Below are 20,760 nucleotides of genomic sequence, written 5' to 3' on the forward strand. Positions count from 1 at the left end.
GCTTAGCCTGAACTTCTATTTCCAGTGAACATGGTATGCACCTGTCATTCAAACTTAAACAAAAGAATTTCAGTATCATATCTGTTCTTTACAGCAAATGAGTCACCGCATAACACACACACACACACACACACACACACACACACACACACACACACACACGACTATTCTGTAACCCACACAAAAGAATATTCTGTAAGTCTTTACAGTAACTTAAATCATAACTAACAAACATCCAAGGCATAACAACACAAATTCTAAATTGCTAATAAATACTCTTTGTCATACCAAAGAATCTTTCTCTCTTGCTCCACGTGTGCACACAGTGACTGATGTCATCAGAACTCTGGTAGTTTCTTGCTTATGGTACAAGTCAATTTCAAATGACCAGTGATTGATAAAACTACAATACAAGGTTCAAAAATAATTTTTGTGTAGACTTTGTCTCCTTGTCTGAATCTAACACCAAGGTTCTATATTCTGCTACAACAGCATTCAACAAGCTCTCATATGACAAGAAACAAGAAATTATCAATAGCCACCCCCTTCACAATTTATCGACTGTGTTTGTCAGTTGACAGTACATTGTCACTTAGATTTTATGTGCAGTGTACATTCTTTGATTATTAGTGTTGCCTTTGAATTTCAAGCAAATAAGTGATGTACATTCTTTCCAGTTTACAATTACGCAAAGTAATTAACTATTTATGTTGACTTGAATAAATTGTATTTTAACACAACATTTTGTGACCCCAAATGTGAATCGTGCACCAGATTGCTTGCTTTGAGCATCAGAAAAATTTAATCTTAGAGTTGGAAAGATTGAACCCCTCTTAACATAACTTTTCACATCAACTATGTTTCAAAGAACTACTTGTGTAGCACATAGTCAGTACCTACCATGATAGATGTACAGAATCCTGTAAGCACTGACATATCAGTGACAGGCATGATCTTTAGTCCAATTGCCTTGAAACACTTTCTCTTCTTGTCAGATGATCCAGTATTGTGGTTCACCTGACTTGAGAGTCTATTTGTCTTTGCCCACATCACCTAAGGCAAAACTCAGTATAGTCCTGTGGTGACTATGCTTCATGAAGAAAGGCTGCTGAAGTGTAAGACATCCTAGCCACCCCACCAAGCACTGAAAAATGCACCTCTATAAAGCACAAACTTGTTACAGACAGAATCAAAGCTACATGAAAAATTGCTCTGCACTAAAGAATTTGGTGACCGCACACCTCCCCAACAACTTTGTTGCCTTATCAAGGGTGTGCAGCAAAACAGTTAATGACATCACTCTTAGGAATATTTACTTGTCACGACAGGCTTTGATACTCAGAGAATAATCACAGTTGGCACTGGTGTCCTCAATGTTCTTTCCCAAATTGCTGACCAAATATTTAAGACATATCCATCCACAGGCATTGCAAACATTTCCAACAGGGCCGTGACTCCACTGGAAGCACTGCAAGCGTAAGTAACAGAACTATCCTAGCGAGTTGTGGTGCAAATACAGTGCTGTATACCTGCATCATTACAGCAATGATTATGAAGCAGGAACAAGCATTTGCCTACCACAGAGAACGTCTACTGGTATCACAGAAAATGTGGTGCTGCAGCTTGGCAGTGCAACTAACCTGTGACAAGGAAAATGTTACAGGAAATCAGTAGCAACACTGGATTATTTCAGCCCAGACAACTGTCGGCTTTTTGTAACAGAGCACTATATCAGGCTACAATTACTCATTGGTACAGCTGCTTTCTGTCAGTTTACCATCCTTTCCATCTTTCTTGGCAACATACATGTGCCCATTATGTGTACACTGCAAATGGGTCTTCCGTCAAGACTTATGGCCATGCCATCTTAGATCTTTGATGTGAATTCTTATGGAGATTTGTTGTTGCCACCACGGTATACTCGATTGTTGTAGCAAATTTCTTATCACTTTATAGAATCCTCCTAGGTCTTTGCAGTAGATATGTGCTTAACTCTACAACACAGTTGTGTAGTCTCGGATACTTATGCCGGGCCAGCTGTATTGGCATCTACGTTATTGCTGGTGATTCACTGTGCTACAGAGATCTGCTTCACAAGTTCCCTGAACTCGCCTGTTCATCGTCGACTCCAGGGATGGTAAAACACTTAATGAAACTTCCTTGCACATTAAAACTGTGCGTCTGACTGAGACTCAAACTCGGGACCCTCAAGTTTCGTGAGCAAGTACTCTACCGACTGAGCTATCCGTGCGTTATTCGTGACCTGACTTCACAGCTTTATTTCCACCAGTGCCTCATCACCTATCTTCCCAACATCACACAATTTCTCCTGTGAAACTTTTGAGAGTAGCGCTCCTGAAAAAGAGGATACTGCGGAGACATGTTTTAGCCACAGCCTGGGGGATGTTACCAGAATGAAATATTCACTCTGCAGTGGAGTGTGCACTGACGTGAAACTTCACAGAAGATTAAAATTTTGTGCCAAACTGAGACTGGAACTTGGGACCTTTGCCTTGCACAGGCAAGTGCTCTTTCAGAGGAGAACTTCTGTGAAGTTTGGAAGGTAGTAAATGAGATACTGGTGGAAGTAAAGCTGTGAGGATGGATTATAAGTCACGTTTGTGTAGTTAGGTTGGTAGGGCGCTTGCCTTTGAATGGTGAAGGTTCCACGATTCAGTTTCACTTTTTCACCAAATTTTAATGTGTCAGGAGCAAAGAAAATTTCCTTCTGTAAGCTCTTAATGGTATGTCACACAGTCACTACACCAAGACCACTAAACTTGCATGGCCTTGTTGTGTGCTTTCGAACAAACTCAAGATCACAAAGCAAGAATTCTCTTTCATGTTAGCATAAGGACTCTGTCACCGTTCAAATAGTAGCTGGGCCTCACAACTCCATATTCTCCCTATGAAGAAGTGAAGGGTGATGTCCTTTAGGCTACTATCATCAGCTTAATGCCAGAATGATACCTGATTGTAGACCTGTCCCACATATTGAAGAATTTGCTGTGCACATTCATGGCACGACAGTTTTGTCCTTGCTTTTTATCATATTTTTTAGCACTCTGTCTTCATGCCACGAGTGGCCTCCCGGGACCGTCCGACTGCCGTGTCATCCTCGGTGGAGAATGCTGATAGGAGGGGTGTGGAGTCAGCACACCGCTCTCCTGGTTGTAAGATTTTATTCTTGACCGAAGCCACTACTGTTAGGTCTAGTAGCTCCTCAATTGGCATCACGAGGTTGAGGGCACCCCGAAAAATGGCAACAGCGCATGGCAGCCTGGATGGTCACCCATCCAAGTGCCGACCATGCCCGACAGTGCTTAAGTTCGGTGATCTCATGGGAACCGGTGTATTCACTGCGGCAAGGCCGTTGCCTTTTTATCATATCGCTACTGTAATAAAGATACGACCAAAACCACTGTTTTCACTCTGTTCAGACACTAAGAATTTTTGAAAATGTCATTTGGACTTTGAAATGCCACAACTTTGCAGGGGTTTGAAGATGAAATAACGAGAGACTTAGACTGCTGTTATTTCTACTCTGAAGTGACAAAGATTATCGGGTAGCAATATGCACGTATACAGATGATGGTAGTAATGCATAAACAAGGTGTAAAAGGGCGGTGTGACAGAGCTGTCATTTGCTCTCAAGTGACTCGGCTGAAAAGGTTTCTAACATGATTATGGCCGCATAACAGCAATCGACAGACTTTGAACACGGAATGGTAGTTGGAGCTAGAGGCATTGGACAGTGCATTTTTGAAAACATTTGGGAATTGAATGTTCTGATATTGATGGTGTTAACAGTGTGCTGAGAACACCAAATGTCAGACATTACCTCTCACCGTGGACAACACAGTGGCTGATGGCCTTCACTTCACGACCAAGAGCAGCACTGTTTGCGTGTAGATCTGTCAGTGCTAAAAGACAATCAACACTACTTGAAATAATAACAGAAATCAATGTGGGATGTGCAATGAATGTATCCATTAGGACAGTGCACCAAAATTTACATTAATGGGCTATGGCAGCAGGTGACAGATGCGTGTGCCTTTGCTAACAGCACAACATTGCCTGCAGCGCCTCTCCTGGGCTTGTGACCATATCAGTTGGACTCTGGACGACTGCTAAACTGTGGCACGGTGAGATGGGTCCTGATATCAGTTGGTAAGAGCTCATGGTAGGCTTGGAGTGTGGCACAGACCACATAGAGCCATGGACGCAAGTTGTCAACAAGTCACTGTATGAGGTGGTAAAGGCTCCATAAGAGCATGTGCTGTGTTTACATGGAATGGACTGGGTCCTCTGGTCAAACTGAACTGATGATTGACTGGAATGGTTATGTTTGGCTAGTTCCAATTGCAGGAATTCGTGGACTTCATGTTCCCAAACATCGATGGAAGTTTTACGGATGACATTGTGTCGCGAAGGACATTCCTGGACAGTTTGATGGAATGATTTGGACACCCAATGAACATTTGTGGGACATAATTGAGAGAGACCAATTCATACATAAAATCCTGCACTGGTAACACATCTGCAATTATGGTCCTATAAAGGCAGCACGGCTCAATATTTCTGCAGGGGACTTCCAATGACAAGTCGAGTGCAAGCCACACTGAGCTGCTGCACTATCCTGGGCAAAAGAACATCCAACATGATATTAGGAGGTATTCCATGACTTTTGTCACCTCATTGTGTATTGGTGATGTGCTTGTAATATTGTCCAGTGAGACAGAGCATGTAGCTCTGGAATAAAATTTTTTAGGGTATGATATCAATGCACAAGGAATCCTGTCACCTCACAACAAAGTTGAAGCTTTTTCTCAATTTCCACAGTCCACTGGATACATAAATTACACAGGTTCATGGGCTTGACAAGTTTGTATTGACATTTTGTGTCCAGTTATGCTCTGCTGGCAGCACTTCTCAATGAAATTTTTAAAGGGTTTGCGTACAACTGGAGACATGCTACAGCAGACTGATGAAAAGAAAACAACCTTGGTCTGAATGAAAACTGCTATTGCAGAAGCTGCATTGTTAGCTTGGCCTCTTCCTAGTGCACCAATTAATGTTATGGTGGTCGCAGCATCAAATGCCACTGGAGCTGTATCACATCACCGTGCACAACGTGACTGGCAATCACTAACTTTCTTTAGTAAAAAAATTATCACTTTCAAACCAAATTGGTCAGTGTACAACCACAAATGCTACGCAGCAGGTGCCTCAATCGAAAAGTTTAGCCACATTCTTGAAAGTAGACATTTCATTCTTTATCACAGGCCATAAATCACTCATATTTGCCTTCCACCAGAAGCCATATGAGACATCACTGTCAGTTGTGGTATTTGAATGACATTGCACTGTGAGTATTTAGCTTACTGGAATGCCCAGGAAGAAGCAAGAAATTGAAGGCATTACTCCAAACATCGGACGTTTTCAAATACTACATTTAAATGGAGCACTATGCTGTGACAGGATTGAGGGCTGATATACAACCAATGAAAAAAGCATTTGTTTGGCCAAGTATTGAAAAGGATTTGAAGTCGTTTGTCCAGCACTGCAATGCTTCTCATCTATGACGAGATTATTGAACCTGTACGACTCTCAGAAGAGTACTGTTAATGCTTGACAGCAATTGCCCTTTTCTTACTGGTCTGAACCCTATCCATTGACAGATGCAACAATAGCAACTGTAGGCATGATCTTCTTTCATGAGTAGATTACATACTTCAGATTACCCTCTGCATCATTACCAATTAGGGAGAACAATTTTGTGTCATATCTCTTTCAACCACTTTCAGCATTGCTCGGTATTAACCAAATTTGAATCTGTGCTACCATCTCACCGTTAATGGCACCATTGACAATTAAAACCCTCACTTGGATGCCTTGCCACAGAGCATTGGAGTCACAGCTACTCTATTGTCCTGTTAGAGCTCTGAACAGCTTTGAAAAATGACCTCAATATGACATAGGTTGAATTAGTGCATTGCTATACACTTCAAATTCCTGAAGAATTTTTCACTGACATGTCAAACAATTTTATTGAAGCCCCAGTCTTCGCATACCACCTACACTTTCAGATTCACAAGCTCAATCAAGCTGTTTCAAAAAGAAAGCTCTATTCAGTGGTCAACTGTTCTCTATGACTTACAGTCCTGCAAACAGATTTTTGTCCAACACACCACCATTTGAAACTATTCCAACCACCATACAATGGCCATACACAGTATTGGCATGCTACAAATAAACATTTGATGTTTACACGAGTGGCTCGTCCTTCACAGTATCCATCAACAGACTTGAGCCAGCCCTTACTCCAGCTGAGATGCGTGTCAGTTCAGAGACAGTAACCAATACCGAGACGCTACATACTTGTGATTCCAGAAGGACATTGAATGCACCCTCTTCCACCACTACAGCCTGTGCCTCCAAAAAAAGATCACTCACAACTCATTTTGGGCACCACCTACGCTTCACATACCATTGACACTTGGGGGGAGGGGAGACTGATGTTGACCGTAAACCATTTGTTGTATATTATGTAAAATGTAAATCGTTTGATTATCTGTCTTGTTTCTAAACTTCAAATGAATGATATTGTTTGATTTTTAATGAGTTCTCTTTGCAGTTTACAACTAAACAATGTCCTTAATTATTTATATTGTGTTGAATAAGTTACATTGCTTGTAGATAGCTGTTGTTATGTATAAACATAAATTTTGATATGTAGATATTATGTTGGCATAAAAAGTTGTTGCATATTTAATATGACTCAGATCCTAACAGCTTTTTAATAGTATTCTGGTAATTTTAGTGTTAAGTTTAAGCTGAGTAAGGAGAGATTTGCAATAGAGAGTGATAATTAAGAATGCAGTTTCTGACAGTTGGCCCTCTTTACTAGTGTGCTATGACATATTTCATATCCCTGAAGGTTCCCGTCCTCAGTGATGTGACCTTGTGACCCACCTGTACATCAGGAAGCATCACTTGTAAGTAGAGAAGCCCTGATATGTAAGGCTCCCCTGTACTAGAGAGACTCTAAAAAATCAAAAAATTGACAAGCATTTAGGTGATATATCTATTACTGTTCATGATAGGTGTGATTTTTAAATACGACTGATAACTCTCTGAGACTTGCAGATTATCAGTACTTGATTTGAAGGGTGACAGTTGACTTTTAATGTAAAAATATCTAATATAAATCATGCAGATGAGCGGAAACCCCCCCATGAACCATGGACCTTGCCGTCGGTTGGGAGGCTTTGCGTGCCTCAGCGATACAGATAGCCGTACTGTAGGTGCAACCACAACGGAGGGGTATTTGTTGAGAGGCCAGACAAACGTGTGGTTCCTGAAGAGTGGCAGCAGCCTTTTCAGTAGTTGCAGGGGTAACAGTCTGGATGAATGACTGTTCTGGCCTTGTAACACTAATCAAAACGGCCTTGCTGTGCTGGTACTGCGAACGGCTGAAAGTAAGGGGAAACTGCAGCCTAATTTTTCCCGAGGGCATGCAGCATTACTGTATGGCTAAATGATGATGGCGTCCTCTTAGGTAAAATATTCCAGAGGTAAAATAGTCCCCCATTCGGATCTCCGGGCGGGGACTACTCAAGAGGATGTCGCTATCAGGAGAAAGAAAACTGGTATTATATGGATCGGAGCGTGGAATGTCAGATCCCTTAATCGGGCAGGTAGGTTAGAAAATTTAAAAAGGGAAATGGATAGGTTAAAGTTAGATGTAGAGAGGAATTAGCGAAGTTCGGTGGCAGGAGGAACAAGACTTGTGGTCAGGTGACTGCAAGGTTATAAACACAAAATCAAATAGGAGTAATGCAGGAGTAGGTTTAATAATGAATAGGAAAATAGGAATGCGGGTAATCTACTACAAACAGCATAGTGAACGCATTATTGTGGCCAAGATAGATACGAAGCCCACGCCTACACAGTAGTACAAGTTTATATGCCAACTAGCTCTGCAGATGATGAAGAAATTGAAGAAATGTATGATGAAATAAAAGAAATATTCAGATAGTGAAGGGAGACAAAAATTTAATAGTCATGGGTGACTGGAATTTGTCAGTAAGAAAAGGGAGAGAAGGAAACATAGTAGATGAATGGATTGGGGGTAAGAAACGAAAGAGGAAGCCGCCTGGTAGAATTTTGCACAGAGCACAACTTAATCATAGCTAACACTTGGTTCAAGAATCATAAAAGAAGACTGTATACATGGAAGAAGCCTGGAGATACTGACAGGTTTCAGATAGATTATATTGTAAGACATTTCCAGGGGCAGATGTGGACTCTGACCACAATCTATTGGTTGTGAACTGTAGATTAATACTGAAGAAACTGCAAAAAGGTGGGAATGTAAGGAGATGGGACCTGGACAAACTGAAAGTACCAGAGGTTGTAGAGAGTTTCAGGGAGAGCATAAGGGAACAATTAACAAGAATGGGGGAAAGAAATACAGTAGAAGAAGAATGGGTAGCTTTGAGGGATGACATAGTGAAGGGAGCAGAGGATCAAGTAGGAAAAAAGACGAGGGCTAGTAGAAATCCTTGGGTAACAGAAGAAATATTGAATTTAATTGATGAAAGGAGAAGATATAAAAATGCAGTAAATGAAGCAGGCAAAAAGGAATACAAACGTCTCAAAAATTATATCAACAGGCAGTGCAAAATGACTAAGCAGGGAAGATTAGAGGACAAATGTAAGGATGTAGAGGTTTATCTCACTAGGGGTAAGATAGATATTGCCTACAGGAAAATTAAAGAAACATTTGGAGAAAAGAGAACCACTTGTATGAATATCAAGAGCTTTGATGGAAACCCAGTTCTAAGCAAAGAAGGGAAAGCAGAAAAGTGGAAGGAGTATATAGGGGGTCTATACAAGGGTGATGTACTTGAGGACAATATTATGGCAATGGAAGAGGATGTAGATGAAATGGGAGATACGATACTGCGTGAAGAGTTTGACAGAGCACTGAAAGACCTGAGTCAAAACAAGGCCCCGGCAGTAGACAACATTCCATTAGAACTACTGACAGCCTTGGGAGAGCCAGTCCTGACAAAACTCTACCATCTGGTGAGCAAAATGTATGAGACAGGCAAAATACCCTCAGACTTCAAGAAGAACATAATAATTCCAATCCCAACGAAAGCAGGTGTTGACAGATGTGAAAATTACCGAACTATCAGTTTAATAAGTCACGGCTGCAAAATACTAACGTGAAGTCTTTACAGATGAATGGAAAACCTGGTAGAAGCCGACCTCGGGGAAGATCAGTTTGGATTCCATAGAAATGTTGGAACACGTGAAGCAATACTGACCCTACGACTTATCTTAGAAGCTAGATTAAGGAAAGGCAAACCTACGTTTCTAGCATTTGTAGACTTAGAGAAAGCTTTTGACAATGTTGACTGGAATAATCTCTTTCAAATTCTAAAAGTGGCAGGGGTAAAATACAGGGAGTGAAATGCTATTTACAATTTGTACAGAAACCAGATGGCAGTTATAAGAGTCGAGGGACATGAAAGGGAAGCAGTGGTTGGGAAGGGAGTGAGACAGGGTTGTAGCCTCTCCCTGATGTTATTCAATCTGTATATTGAGCAAGCAGTGAAGGAAACAAAACAAAAATTTGGAGTAGGTATTAAAATCCATGGAGAAGAAATAAAAACTTTGAGGTTCGCCGATGACATTGTAGTTCTGTCAGAGACAGCAAAGGACTTGGATGACCACTTGAATGGGATGGATAGTGTCTTGAAAGGATTATATAAGATGAACATCAACAAAAGCAAAATGAGGATCATGGAATGCAGTCGAATTAAGTCGAGTGATGCTGAGGGAATTAGATTAGGAAATGAGACACATAAAGTAGTAAAGCAGTTTTGCTATTTGGGGAGCAAAATAACTGATGATGGTCGAAGTAGAGAGGATATAAAATGTAGACTGACAATGGCAAGGGAAGCATTTCCGAAGAAGAAAAATTTGTTAACATCGAGTATAGATTTAAGTGTCAGGAAGTCGTTTCTGAAGTATTTATATGGAGTGTAGCCATGTAAGGAAGTGAAACATGGATGATAAATATTTTGGGCAAGAAGAGAATAGAATCTTTCGAAATGTGGTGCTACAGAAGAATGCTGAAGATTAGATGGGTAGATCACATAACTAATGAGGAAGTGTTGAATAGGATTGGGGAGAAGAGAAGTTTGTGGCACAACTTGACAAGAAGAAGGGATTGGTTGGTAGGACATGTTCTGAGGCATCAAGGGATCACCAGTTTAGTATTGGAGCGCAGTGTGGAGGGTAAAAATCATAGAGGGAGGCCAAGAGATGAATACACTAAGCAGATTCAGAACGATGTAGGTTGCAGTAGGCACTGGGAGATGAAGAAGCTTGCACAGGATAGAGTAGCATGGAGAGCTGCATCAAACCAATCTCAGGATTGAAGACCACAACAACAACAGCAACATGAGTGAAAAGGTGCTACCCTAATTCACAAAACAATACGTATATCTTTAGTGACTCATATAACGATCAAGTATGTAAAAGAAACCACCCAGAGAGTGTTAACGTGAAACAACCACATAAATCAAGCATGCTGAACTACAAGTGCAAAATTAAAAATCTATGGAAAAATTGTCACAAATTGCAAACCATCTGTAAAGGGAGACACTTACAAAGCCACTAGCCAAGCTATTCTTGAGCATAGTTCCCTTGCCAGGCATTCTTTCCAAAGAGAAAGAACAGAAAAAATAGAAATTTTTCAAAAAGAAATATAAGATTTGTTATTAACTGTGGTATTGAGACTGTTTGTGAGAAAACACCTTCGAAGGAGAGTCACTTTATGTATTAACACTTTGTAGCCTACATGGATGTTGTGTGATTTCCAGAATGAGAAAGGTAGAGTTAGCAGCTTCATGATGAGAACATTTAGCACACTCTTCTGTGGTTAGTACAGCATATCTTCAGGTATATTTGGGGACATACAATTTAGGGAAGCTAGGAACCATGGAAAATAGCAACTTGTAGTACAATTTCTTCTTCAGGATACCTGAGCCATATAGGGAAGAGGAGGAAATCTTCATTTGGTGGCATGATGAATCCCATCAAGAACAAGAGTGTTGTGAGGTGTGGAATGACTGAAGTTACACATTAGCAGACAGGAGGAGTCACTGAACGCTACTTCCCTAAATGATACTAACAGGAAATTATGTCTAGTGCTAATCTACATGCACTGACAAATATGGAAGCCATTTCTAGAGAATATATATTAGGAGAAAAGCTACATAGAAAAAAAGCCATTTATCATCCTTCTAGAATTCCTTACTGCTGTTTCATGTACTGCATCATAATAAACATTTATGTAACTTTGCTGCAGGACTAGTTGTATTTACTTAATTGCAACATAAAAACATCACTGACTTCCTGCTGAGTTTTCCTGTTCACGTGGCAGTTTACAACTGCGCATCTCAGAAGCATACCATTGGTGATATCAATAGATTCTTGTTGACGAAGGTGAGTGGCTGCTCTTTCCTGGTGAGTGGTGGTGACGAGATCGGCAGCTGTTAGTCTGGGTCCATAATGCAGCTACTTGTGCGGTGAGCTCGGCAACCTGTGCTTGTAGTGCGGTGAGAGTGTTATCTGCCTGAGCATGTGAGGAAACTGTTGTGACGCAACAGGATGGATATATTTTCGCTATGCAATCCGCTGTTTGCATGAGTGCATCCAGATCACCGGCACACACTGTCGATGTTTTCTGCGAGTCGGGTGGCAGGCGCGATAGCCAAATATTTTGCAAAATGTCATCACTGACCACATTGCTCGCTAATGTACGCAGTCTGCGTAGTAGCTGCAAAGGTGTGTGATTGCCTAGCTCCTCTGTGTGGAGTAGCTTCTACAATCTCTTCACCTCGGACTGCGAGAGCCGGGTAATCAGAGTGTTCTTGATGGTTGTGTAACGATCAGTACTCAGTGGTGACGCCAGAATATCTTGTACTTCTATGGCCATATCGTCATTGAGTGCATTAACTACATGTCTGTACTTCGTTTCATCTGCGGTTGTGTGTGCTAGCACGAATTGACTTTCTACTTGAGCAAACCACAGCACAGGATTTTGTTGCCAAAACTGTGGCAGTTTTACTGTCACACAATTATACTGCTCCAGTAGACACTTCAGCAGTTGGCGGTGGGTCTGCTATCATGAGTCGTGAGTTACGGAGAAATGGAACACGGATGATGCGTGCCGGAGCAGACGTGGATGTTCATATTTAACACAACGTGGCACGATACGTAGCGTTAGTGATCATTCAATTTCACATTAGTGACCGTTGGACATCACGTCGGGGTCTCCAGTGTTGCAGGACTAGTTCTATTTACTTAATTGCAACATAAAAACACACCATAACTCATATGACTCCTTTACTGGAAAATTAAACAACAGAACTGCATAAAGACAAATGAGGAAACGTAAGTCAGAGACTGCGCCACAGATAATAATTACAAATGGCAATTACTTGTACACAGCATTACACTGCACGTAACACTCCACTGCACCACTCCCCCTTTAGTGTGAATGGTACTTTCTGTCGAAACGGACGTGTCATCCGGACCGGGTTACAACGGGTCACGCACAGGCTGCTGATGGTGCATTAGTGGTAGCCTCAGATGTCCGTTGAGGCTGACCTGTGATGTGCAGTGCAGTGGCCGAAGTTTCGGTCATGTCCGTAGTGTGTGTAGATGCGTTCGTACCAGAGTAGGAAGCGCGGAAAGCTGGTGTGAGCCTGTCGACGGAGACAGTGGTCATTGTACCCATCACATCGACATTGACTGTCTTGTCCTCCCTACTGACGACACGATAGGGTCCATTGTAGGGTGGCTGCAGTGGCTTGCATACTGCGTCATGCCGTAAGAAGACATATTGGCATTCCCGTAGCTCATCAAACACAAATGGGCGGCAGGTCTGCTGAAACCTTGGAGCAATGGGGCACAGTTGCCGGATTTTTGTACGCACCTTTTGTACAAAATCTGAAGTGTCAATGCCACTGTCTGGCATATTAACAAGGAACTCGCCGGAAAGTCATATCAGCTGGCTATAAATGAGTTGTGCAGTCGTGGCGTTCAGGTCTTCTTTCAGCAGCGCACGGAGACCCAGGAGGACAGTGGGTAACGTCTCTGTCCACCGCTGTAAATCGTGACAACAAAGCGACACTTTCAGTTGGCAGTGCATGCATTCAATTTGACCATTTGCTGATGGGTGTTAAGCTGTAGTTCCCAGTAGGACAGAGAGTGCTTTGAATAAATACGACTCAAACTGTCTTCCTCGGTCTGTTGTGATTTGTAACAGCACTCCGAAATAGGTGATTCATCCCCTGAAGAATGCAGTCGTGACAGTTTTGGCAGTGATGTCAGCAATCGGGAACACTTCGGGCCAGCGAGTAAAACGATCGACGGCTGTAAGGCAGAAGGTGGAAGAGGTCCTACTAGGTCTAGGTGGACATGATAAAATCTCTGATTTGGAGGAAGGAATGTGCCAAGAGGTGACCTAACATGCCAGCTAACTTTATCCCATTGATAGGCCACCCACTGTTGCACATATAACTTGCAATCTTCGCAATCGCTTCACCGTGTTGGTAGTGGCTCGTATTCCAGGGTGCAGCAAGTTATGTAAAGAAGGGATTGCCTGTTGGTGAAAGTCAGCAGTCACAAAAGATCTCGGTTTGTTGGTGGTGACATCACAATACAGCAGCACAGTTGACAGAGGCAGTGTAATACAGCAAAGTTGTAGGCCCGATGGTTGTGCCAACAAATCTCAGAGCTCACTATCGGATTGCTGCGCTATGGCGAGAGCTTCAAAATCGACTGCTTCAGTGATTGCTGTAATCCTGGAGAGAGCATCAGCTGGCACATTTAGTTCTCCTTCAACACGGACAATAGTGGTTGTGAACTGTCCGATATAGTCGAGGTGTCGCAGCTGACGTGTTGATGCCTTCTCGAGACACTGGCGGAAAGTGACGATCTGTGATGAGAGTGAACTGCTGTCCTTTCAACATGTGACGAAATTTCTTAATAGCAGCATATGCAGCATACAGTTCGCGATCATATGTGGACCAATTTTGTTGAGATGGCAATAGCTTTTTACTGAAGAAGTCTAAAGACTGACAGTGCCAGTCTATTTGCTGTCAGAGTGCTGCACCAATTCCAGCTGCAGATGCATCGACCATCAAGGTGAGAGACACATGTGGAACTGGGTGCACTAACAAGGTATCTTCTGTGATGGCAGTCTTCAGCTTGTTAAATACCAACTCAGCTTCACTGTCCCACTGGAGTTTGTCTTTCGGCTTCAGTGAACCTTGCAAGAATTAATCAGTGGTGCAGCTAGGAAGGCACAATTGTGAATGAATTGACAATAAAAATTGGTTGTGCCAAGAAATCTACGTAATTCTTTAACTATCGTAGCCTGGGGAAAATTCAGTATAGCTTCATGTGGTAGCCGTATACCTTCAGCATTGATAGTGTAACCTAGGAACTGTACTTCAGCTGCTCCAGAAATGCACTACAATGATAAAAAAATCCGTTCCGCTGCAGCACATCTGCTACGACAAATGCCATTCAAATTTGCACTGCAGGCACAAGTTCATAACTAATGTGACATGACCATACATTGTTATTGTGGAACCACCGGCCATAAAAAGGTGGCAGTCATCCCATTTGTGACATGGCAGACAGGCAGATGGATAGACTGACACGTCAGCACCCGTGTCTAACAAATACTGTAACTATGTGCGATGTTCCATTACAGCCAACGGCTGCCATCTGGAGAGCCAATATCTATCATCAATGACTTCCTGCTGAGTTTCCCTGTTCACATGACAGTTTACACTTGCGTGCCTCGTCAGTAATGCCAACAGATTCTTGTTGATGAAGGTGAGTGGCTGATCTTACCTGGTGAGTGGTGGTGACGAGATCAGCGGCTGGTAGTCTGGGTCCATAATGCAGCTACTTGTGTGGTGAGCTCGGCAACCTGTGCTTGTAGCGCGGTGAGATCTGCCCGAGGTTGTGAGCAAACCGTTGCGATGCTTGCGAATGGATACATTTCCTCTATAATCCGCGGTTTGCACGAGTGCATCCAGATCACCGGCGCACACTGTCGATGTTTTCTGCGAGTCGGGTAGCAGGTGCGATAGCCAAATATTTTGCAAAATGTCATCATTGACCATGCTGCTCGCTAATGTATGCAGATGGTGTAGTAGCTGCGATGGCATGCAATTGCCTAGCTCCTCTGTGTGGAGTAGCTTCTACAATCTCTTCGCCTTGGACTGCGAGAGCCGGGTAATCAGAGCGTTCTTGACAGTTGTGTAACAATCAGTACTCAGTGGTGACGCCAGAATATCTTGTACTTCTGCGGCCATATCTTCATTGAGTGCTGTAACTACATAACTGTACTTCGTTTCATCTGCGGCTGTGTGTGCTAGCACAAATTGACTTTCTACTTGAGCAAACCACGGCATGGGATTTTGTTGCCAAAATTGTGGCAGTTTTACTGTCACACAATTATATTTTGCCAGCAGACACTTCTGCAGTTGGTGGTAGGTCTTCCATCATGAGCTACAGCAAAATGAACCACAGAAGATGCGCAACGCAGCTGATGCGGATGTTCATATTTTATGCGACGCGGCACAATACAGTGTGTTAGTGATCGTCAAATTTCACATTAGTGGCCATTGGACATCACATCGGGGTCACCAATGTTGCGGGACTAGTTGTATTTACTTAATTGCAAGGTGGCGCAGTGGTTGGACACTGGACTCGCATTCGGGAGGACGACGGTTCAATCCCGCGTCCGGCCATCCTGATTTAGGTTTTCCGTGATTTCCCTAAATCGCTCCAGGCAAATGCCGGGATGGTTCCCTTAAAAGGGCACGGCCGACTTCCTTCCCCGTCCTTCCCTAATCCGATGATACCGATGACCTCGCTGTCTGGTCTCCTTCCCCAAACCAACCAACTTAATTGCAACATAAAAACACACCATAACTCATACGACTCCTTTACTAGAAAATTAAATAACAGAACAGCATAAAGACAAATGAGATAACACAAGTCAGAGATTGTGCCAGAGATAATAATTACAAATGGCAATCACTCGCACACAGCATTACACAGCATTTCAACTTTACTAATTTCAGAGAGCACTGTCAGCTGTCAATATATTGGAAAATTTAACCAAGTGCAATATTAACATAAGTGTAATTGGAATTTACATCTCCAACCGAAATATTATGATGAATTAGAGAAGTAGTGACTAATTAGGCACTCTTTCACTGTGTTTTTGAATGTCTGTCAATTTCCAATATCTTACCCAATGTCGACTGACAACTCTTTATCCACTTGGAACCAAATTATAAAGCTCTATTGTGCATTAAAGACAGAAAAGTATATACTATACAGAAATTACTTTTACTACTTGAATTTTAGTTGTGATTCCATGGTTCATCCCAAATGCACTCATGATATCAGCCATATATGCCATCAGAAAGAATTCCATAGTGGCTTGTGCAAGAATTTCATTTATCAGCTGTACACAATAATTTCAACAATAAAATTTACAGTCATCCTTCTTCTGTTGCTATTTCAATGGTATTTATATTTGAAGGTATTTTTCATGTTGCTGGGCAACAGTCATACAAAAATTTTTAAATGAACACACTGCCATTTTATCGTATTATCGTTATTATAAATTTTTGCCCTTAAGACAGTGATTGAACTTGAATATTACACGATTATTCAATTGTCCCCCTTTTTTATGTTTTCTTCTTCTTTTGCTCTTCCCAAAACCTTTTCATTCTTTGACTGTGTTCGTATTTCCATTGCTCTGTTCATATTTTCCCTGGTCTCTTCCATTCTTTTACTTCAAATTTTGTGTTCATAATTTTGTTTCTGAATTGGTCTCTTTCATCTACCGTTTCTTTATTGATTCCTGCTTGTTTTAGGTCTTCTTTTATTGCATGAAACCAGTTGGATTTTTTTTATTGAGTTGTTGGCTACATCAAAAATCCTCTTTGTGAGTCTGGTGTTGTTCATTCTGTGTATGTGCCCAAAGTATGTTAATCGATGTTTTCTGATTATATCTGTGAGTCTGTCTGTACGTTCATATAGTTCTTTGGTTGGTCTCTTCATTCATATACCATCTCTATGTACTGCTCCAAAAATTTTTTGAAGGATTTTATGTTCTATCTTTTCTGTCTATGTTATGCCTGACGCCCCTATTGTGGTCTTTCTGATGCATAGAGGGCTTCTGTTAGTACAACTCTATTGTAGTGCCTGAATTTAGCCTGTCTTTAAATGGTTCTTTTATTGTAGTGCATCCATGTAAGTTTGTATGATTTCTGAAGTTTTTCTATTTGTTCTGTATTGGATGGATCGTCCTATTTGTACATGTTCTCCAAGATACTTGAATTTTTCCACTCAATTAACTAATCCATATTTTGTGTGCATGACTTGTGTATTGTTGTTCTCTCTTTCTATATAGTGTTTTCTCGTATGATATCTGGAACCCCATTTTAGCAGAGACTTCATGTAAATATCCCAGGGCTACTTGCACTTGTTCTCTGTTGTTGCTGAGTATTGCTAAGTCATCTGGAAATGTTAGGCATTTTTTGATTGTTTCATTTGGATGTGTTTAACTGAATTCCTTTTGCTTTTTCTTCCCACTGCTTGATAAGTTTTTCCAGGACGATGTTCAATAGAAGCTGTGAGAGACCATCTCCTTGTCTGACCCCTGTATGTATGGCTCTAAGATTTCTCCCATAAATTTTATTTTGGATGTGATGTCTGTAAGCATCTGTTCTATCAGTACCCTAGTTTTTCTGTCTATTCCATATTCTTCTAGTGTGTCAAAGAGAGTCTGCCTGCCAGTGCAGTCGTAGGCCTTCTTAAAATCCGCAGATGTAACTACAGTGTTGTTCACCTTTCTGACCTTCAAGAGTGTTCACAGGTTCCAAATTTGTTCAATACGTGACCTTCCCTTTCTGAGCCTTGCCTGCTATTAATCAATCTTTGTATCCACTTGTGGTTCCAGTCTGTTCAGTAACACCTTGGAACCTTGGACATAATTTTGTAAGTGACTGGTAATAATGAGATCCTTCTATAATTATTATGATCTGTCCTGTCTCCCTTTTTGTGGAGGGGGTGAATCAGTGCGCATTTCCATTTGTGTGGAATTTTCTTTGTATTCTATATTTCCAAGAGAATTGCATGAATTTTCTTTGTAATATTTTGGCCTGTGAGTTTCCAGATCGTGGTGATAATGCCATCTTCCCCTGGACCTCTGTTGTTCTTTAGTTGTTTTATAACATCCTCTACCTCTGTAACTGTAGGCGGCTTTGAGTTGGGGTTTGGTAGTGTTTTCGTGAAGTATAATTTTTCTTTGGGCTTTTCACAGTTGAGGAGTTTATCAAAGTATCCTTTAAGAATATTGCAAGTCTCTTTTTTGTTTGTTTCTAGAGGTCCATTTGTTCTTCTGAAGCAGATATTTGGAGGCTGATAACCCATTATATTTTATCCAAACGTTCTGTAGAAATTTCTCGTATTATTTTTATTGAAGTCTTCCTCAATTTCATTTAGTCTATTTTTGTCGTATGCCCTTTCCACTGCTCTGATATCTTTCGAGGATTGTTTTTGGACTTTGTGGTAATCCTGCCATGTTTCTGTTGTTCTGTTACTGCTAAACTTCTTCCATGCCTTAACTCTTCCTTCAACGGCCTGATTACAGATTGCATTCCACCATCTTGGTTTGAGTTTCCTGGGAGGCTCACCCCAACGCATTGCCTTCAGAATTGTCTTTGCCAGGTCTGTTCAATTCTCTGTTGCATTCTGATTAATTTCGTCAATGATTTTGTCTTTGTTTATCTGTAAATATTCTGGATCTGGTCTTATAATTTTATTCTGTGTTGTCTTTCTATTTCTTGGAATTGGCTTAATCTTTACTTGTAGAAAGTGATGGTCAGACTTGAAGAATCCTTTGTGAGTTCTCCCATTTAGAATTTCACTTTTATTTTTACTTGTTATGACTATGTGGTCTATTTGGAATTCTCCCCATACGTTTTTCGGCATTTTCCATGTTGTGAGTTTTCATCTTGGTTTCTGAAATTGTGTCGACATAACTTTTAAGTTAAAATTTTGACAGTACTTTATCAAATGCTCCCCATTCTTGTTCGTGCATTTGTGTGCTTTATGTGGGCCTGTGAGATGCTTGTACTTCTTCTCTTTGCCTAGTTGTGCATTGAAATCTCCTAGTACAATTTTGACATAGCTTTTTGGTATTTGTTTGTCATGGAAGAAATTTGATGTCTTCTCAAAAGTCTTCGACTTCTTGTGGTATGTTCCCGTTGTTGTCATTTTTAGTTGCACGTGCATTGATAATTGTGTGTCTTTTGTTTCCTGACTTGAAGGTTATTGTGGAGACTCTTTCTGATGCAAAACTGTGATGTTGTCTATAACAGATTTGTGTACTGTAAATTCTGTGCCAAACATTGTTGGTGTTTCCCACCTGACGGCAAGTTTTCCTATGTATTTCATGTAGTTTTCTGTATTCAAATGGTTCTCTTCAGTAAAACAGGTCTCTTGTATTGTGAAGATTTTGATGTGAAATTTTTCTAATACATCAGTAATATGTTTAAGCTTGTCTATTTTAACCAGTGTATTGGTTTTGAGTGTGCCAATAAAATGTTTGCGAACAAGTTTCGAGAAGCTCCGACTCTTCTCTATTTCATGATGTTCCTGGTTCCCAGAAAGCGATGACCAGGAAAAACCAATAAATTCACTGGGACCTGAGGTATTGGGTATCATTTCCGTTGTTCCATCATGATTTTTTTCAAGTTGAAGGCGTTTGTGGTGACCTCTGTTGGAGGTCACAGTTGTTAAAGACTTGATTGTTGAGATCAAGACGTATTTGTAGCATCCACATCAACAAGGTGAACAGACGACCAATAGCCACTGGATGCCAGAACAGACACTGGGTTTAGGTCTGTTTTAGTATTTGGTACGCCTGAGTATTTCATTTCCTCAGTACCACCGATATATGGGAGGCTTTCCTCTATCCGCCACCTGGGAAGGTACCCAATGGGGGACCCAATGACCCCACACATTTGACTGTTGAAATCTGGTTTCACAGATTTCAGAGTGGATCAGTTTGTGGAAAGGGGCCAAGATCAGTTACTGTTAGTTACACAAGAACACACAACTTTATTCCTCGGAAACCAATGCACAGTTTTGTCTTTAAAACAACAAGGATCAATTCATGGCTGAGTGCCCAAGTAACTTCTCAATAATATAGTTTAAATAATTCCTTTTAATACACAAGGACTTAGAGAAATGGCTGGAGGTCTTACTTAAGTGAAATTAAAATATCTTCTCAGCTAAAGGCCCAAATAATATTTCAGATCAGCAAAGGAAATTCTTAAAAAGCAAGCATTTACAAATTTTGGCTAAAAGCCATATTAAGAAAAATTTAAATTAACTCCTCGGCTGAAAGCCCAATAATATTTCAACATAATAAAAGAGAACACTTAAAGACAAGCATTTACACAGTATAACAGAAAACCATCTTAAGAAAACCTGAAATATCGTGGCAGCTGAAGCCCCAAACAATTATTCAAAATAATTAAAGACAAACCTTAAGATAAGCATTTACACAGTACACCTGAAGTCCATTTTAAGATTTCAGGATAATTAAAGAGAAACCTTACAGACAGG

At 41.1% G+C, this 20,760-nt stretch overlaps 1 protein-coding gene and 1 pseudogene across 1 annotated transcript in view; one reads left to right on the forward strand and one right to left on the reverse strand.

Moving 5' to 3' along the window:
• Positions 1–20,760, forward strand: part of LOC126161297 (phospholipid-transporting ATPase ABCA3) — a 787,342-nt gene that overhangs the window by 505,035 nt on the left and 261,547 nt on the right. The gene's annotated exons all lie outside the window — the stretch shown is intronic.
• On the reverse strand, positions 3,261–3,378 carry LOC126164308 (5S ribosomal RNA; annotated as a pseudogene).

The sequence above is a fragment of the Schistocerca cancellata genome, chromosome 2 (assembly GCF_023864275.1).
Source record: "Schistocerca cancellata isolate TAMUIC-IGC-003103 chromosome 2, iqSchCanc2.1, whole genome shotgun sequence".
In the NCBI taxonomy this organism is placed as follows: domain Eukaryota; kingdom Metazoa; phylum Arthropoda; class Insecta; order Orthoptera; family Acrididae; genus Schistocerca; species Schistocerca cancellata.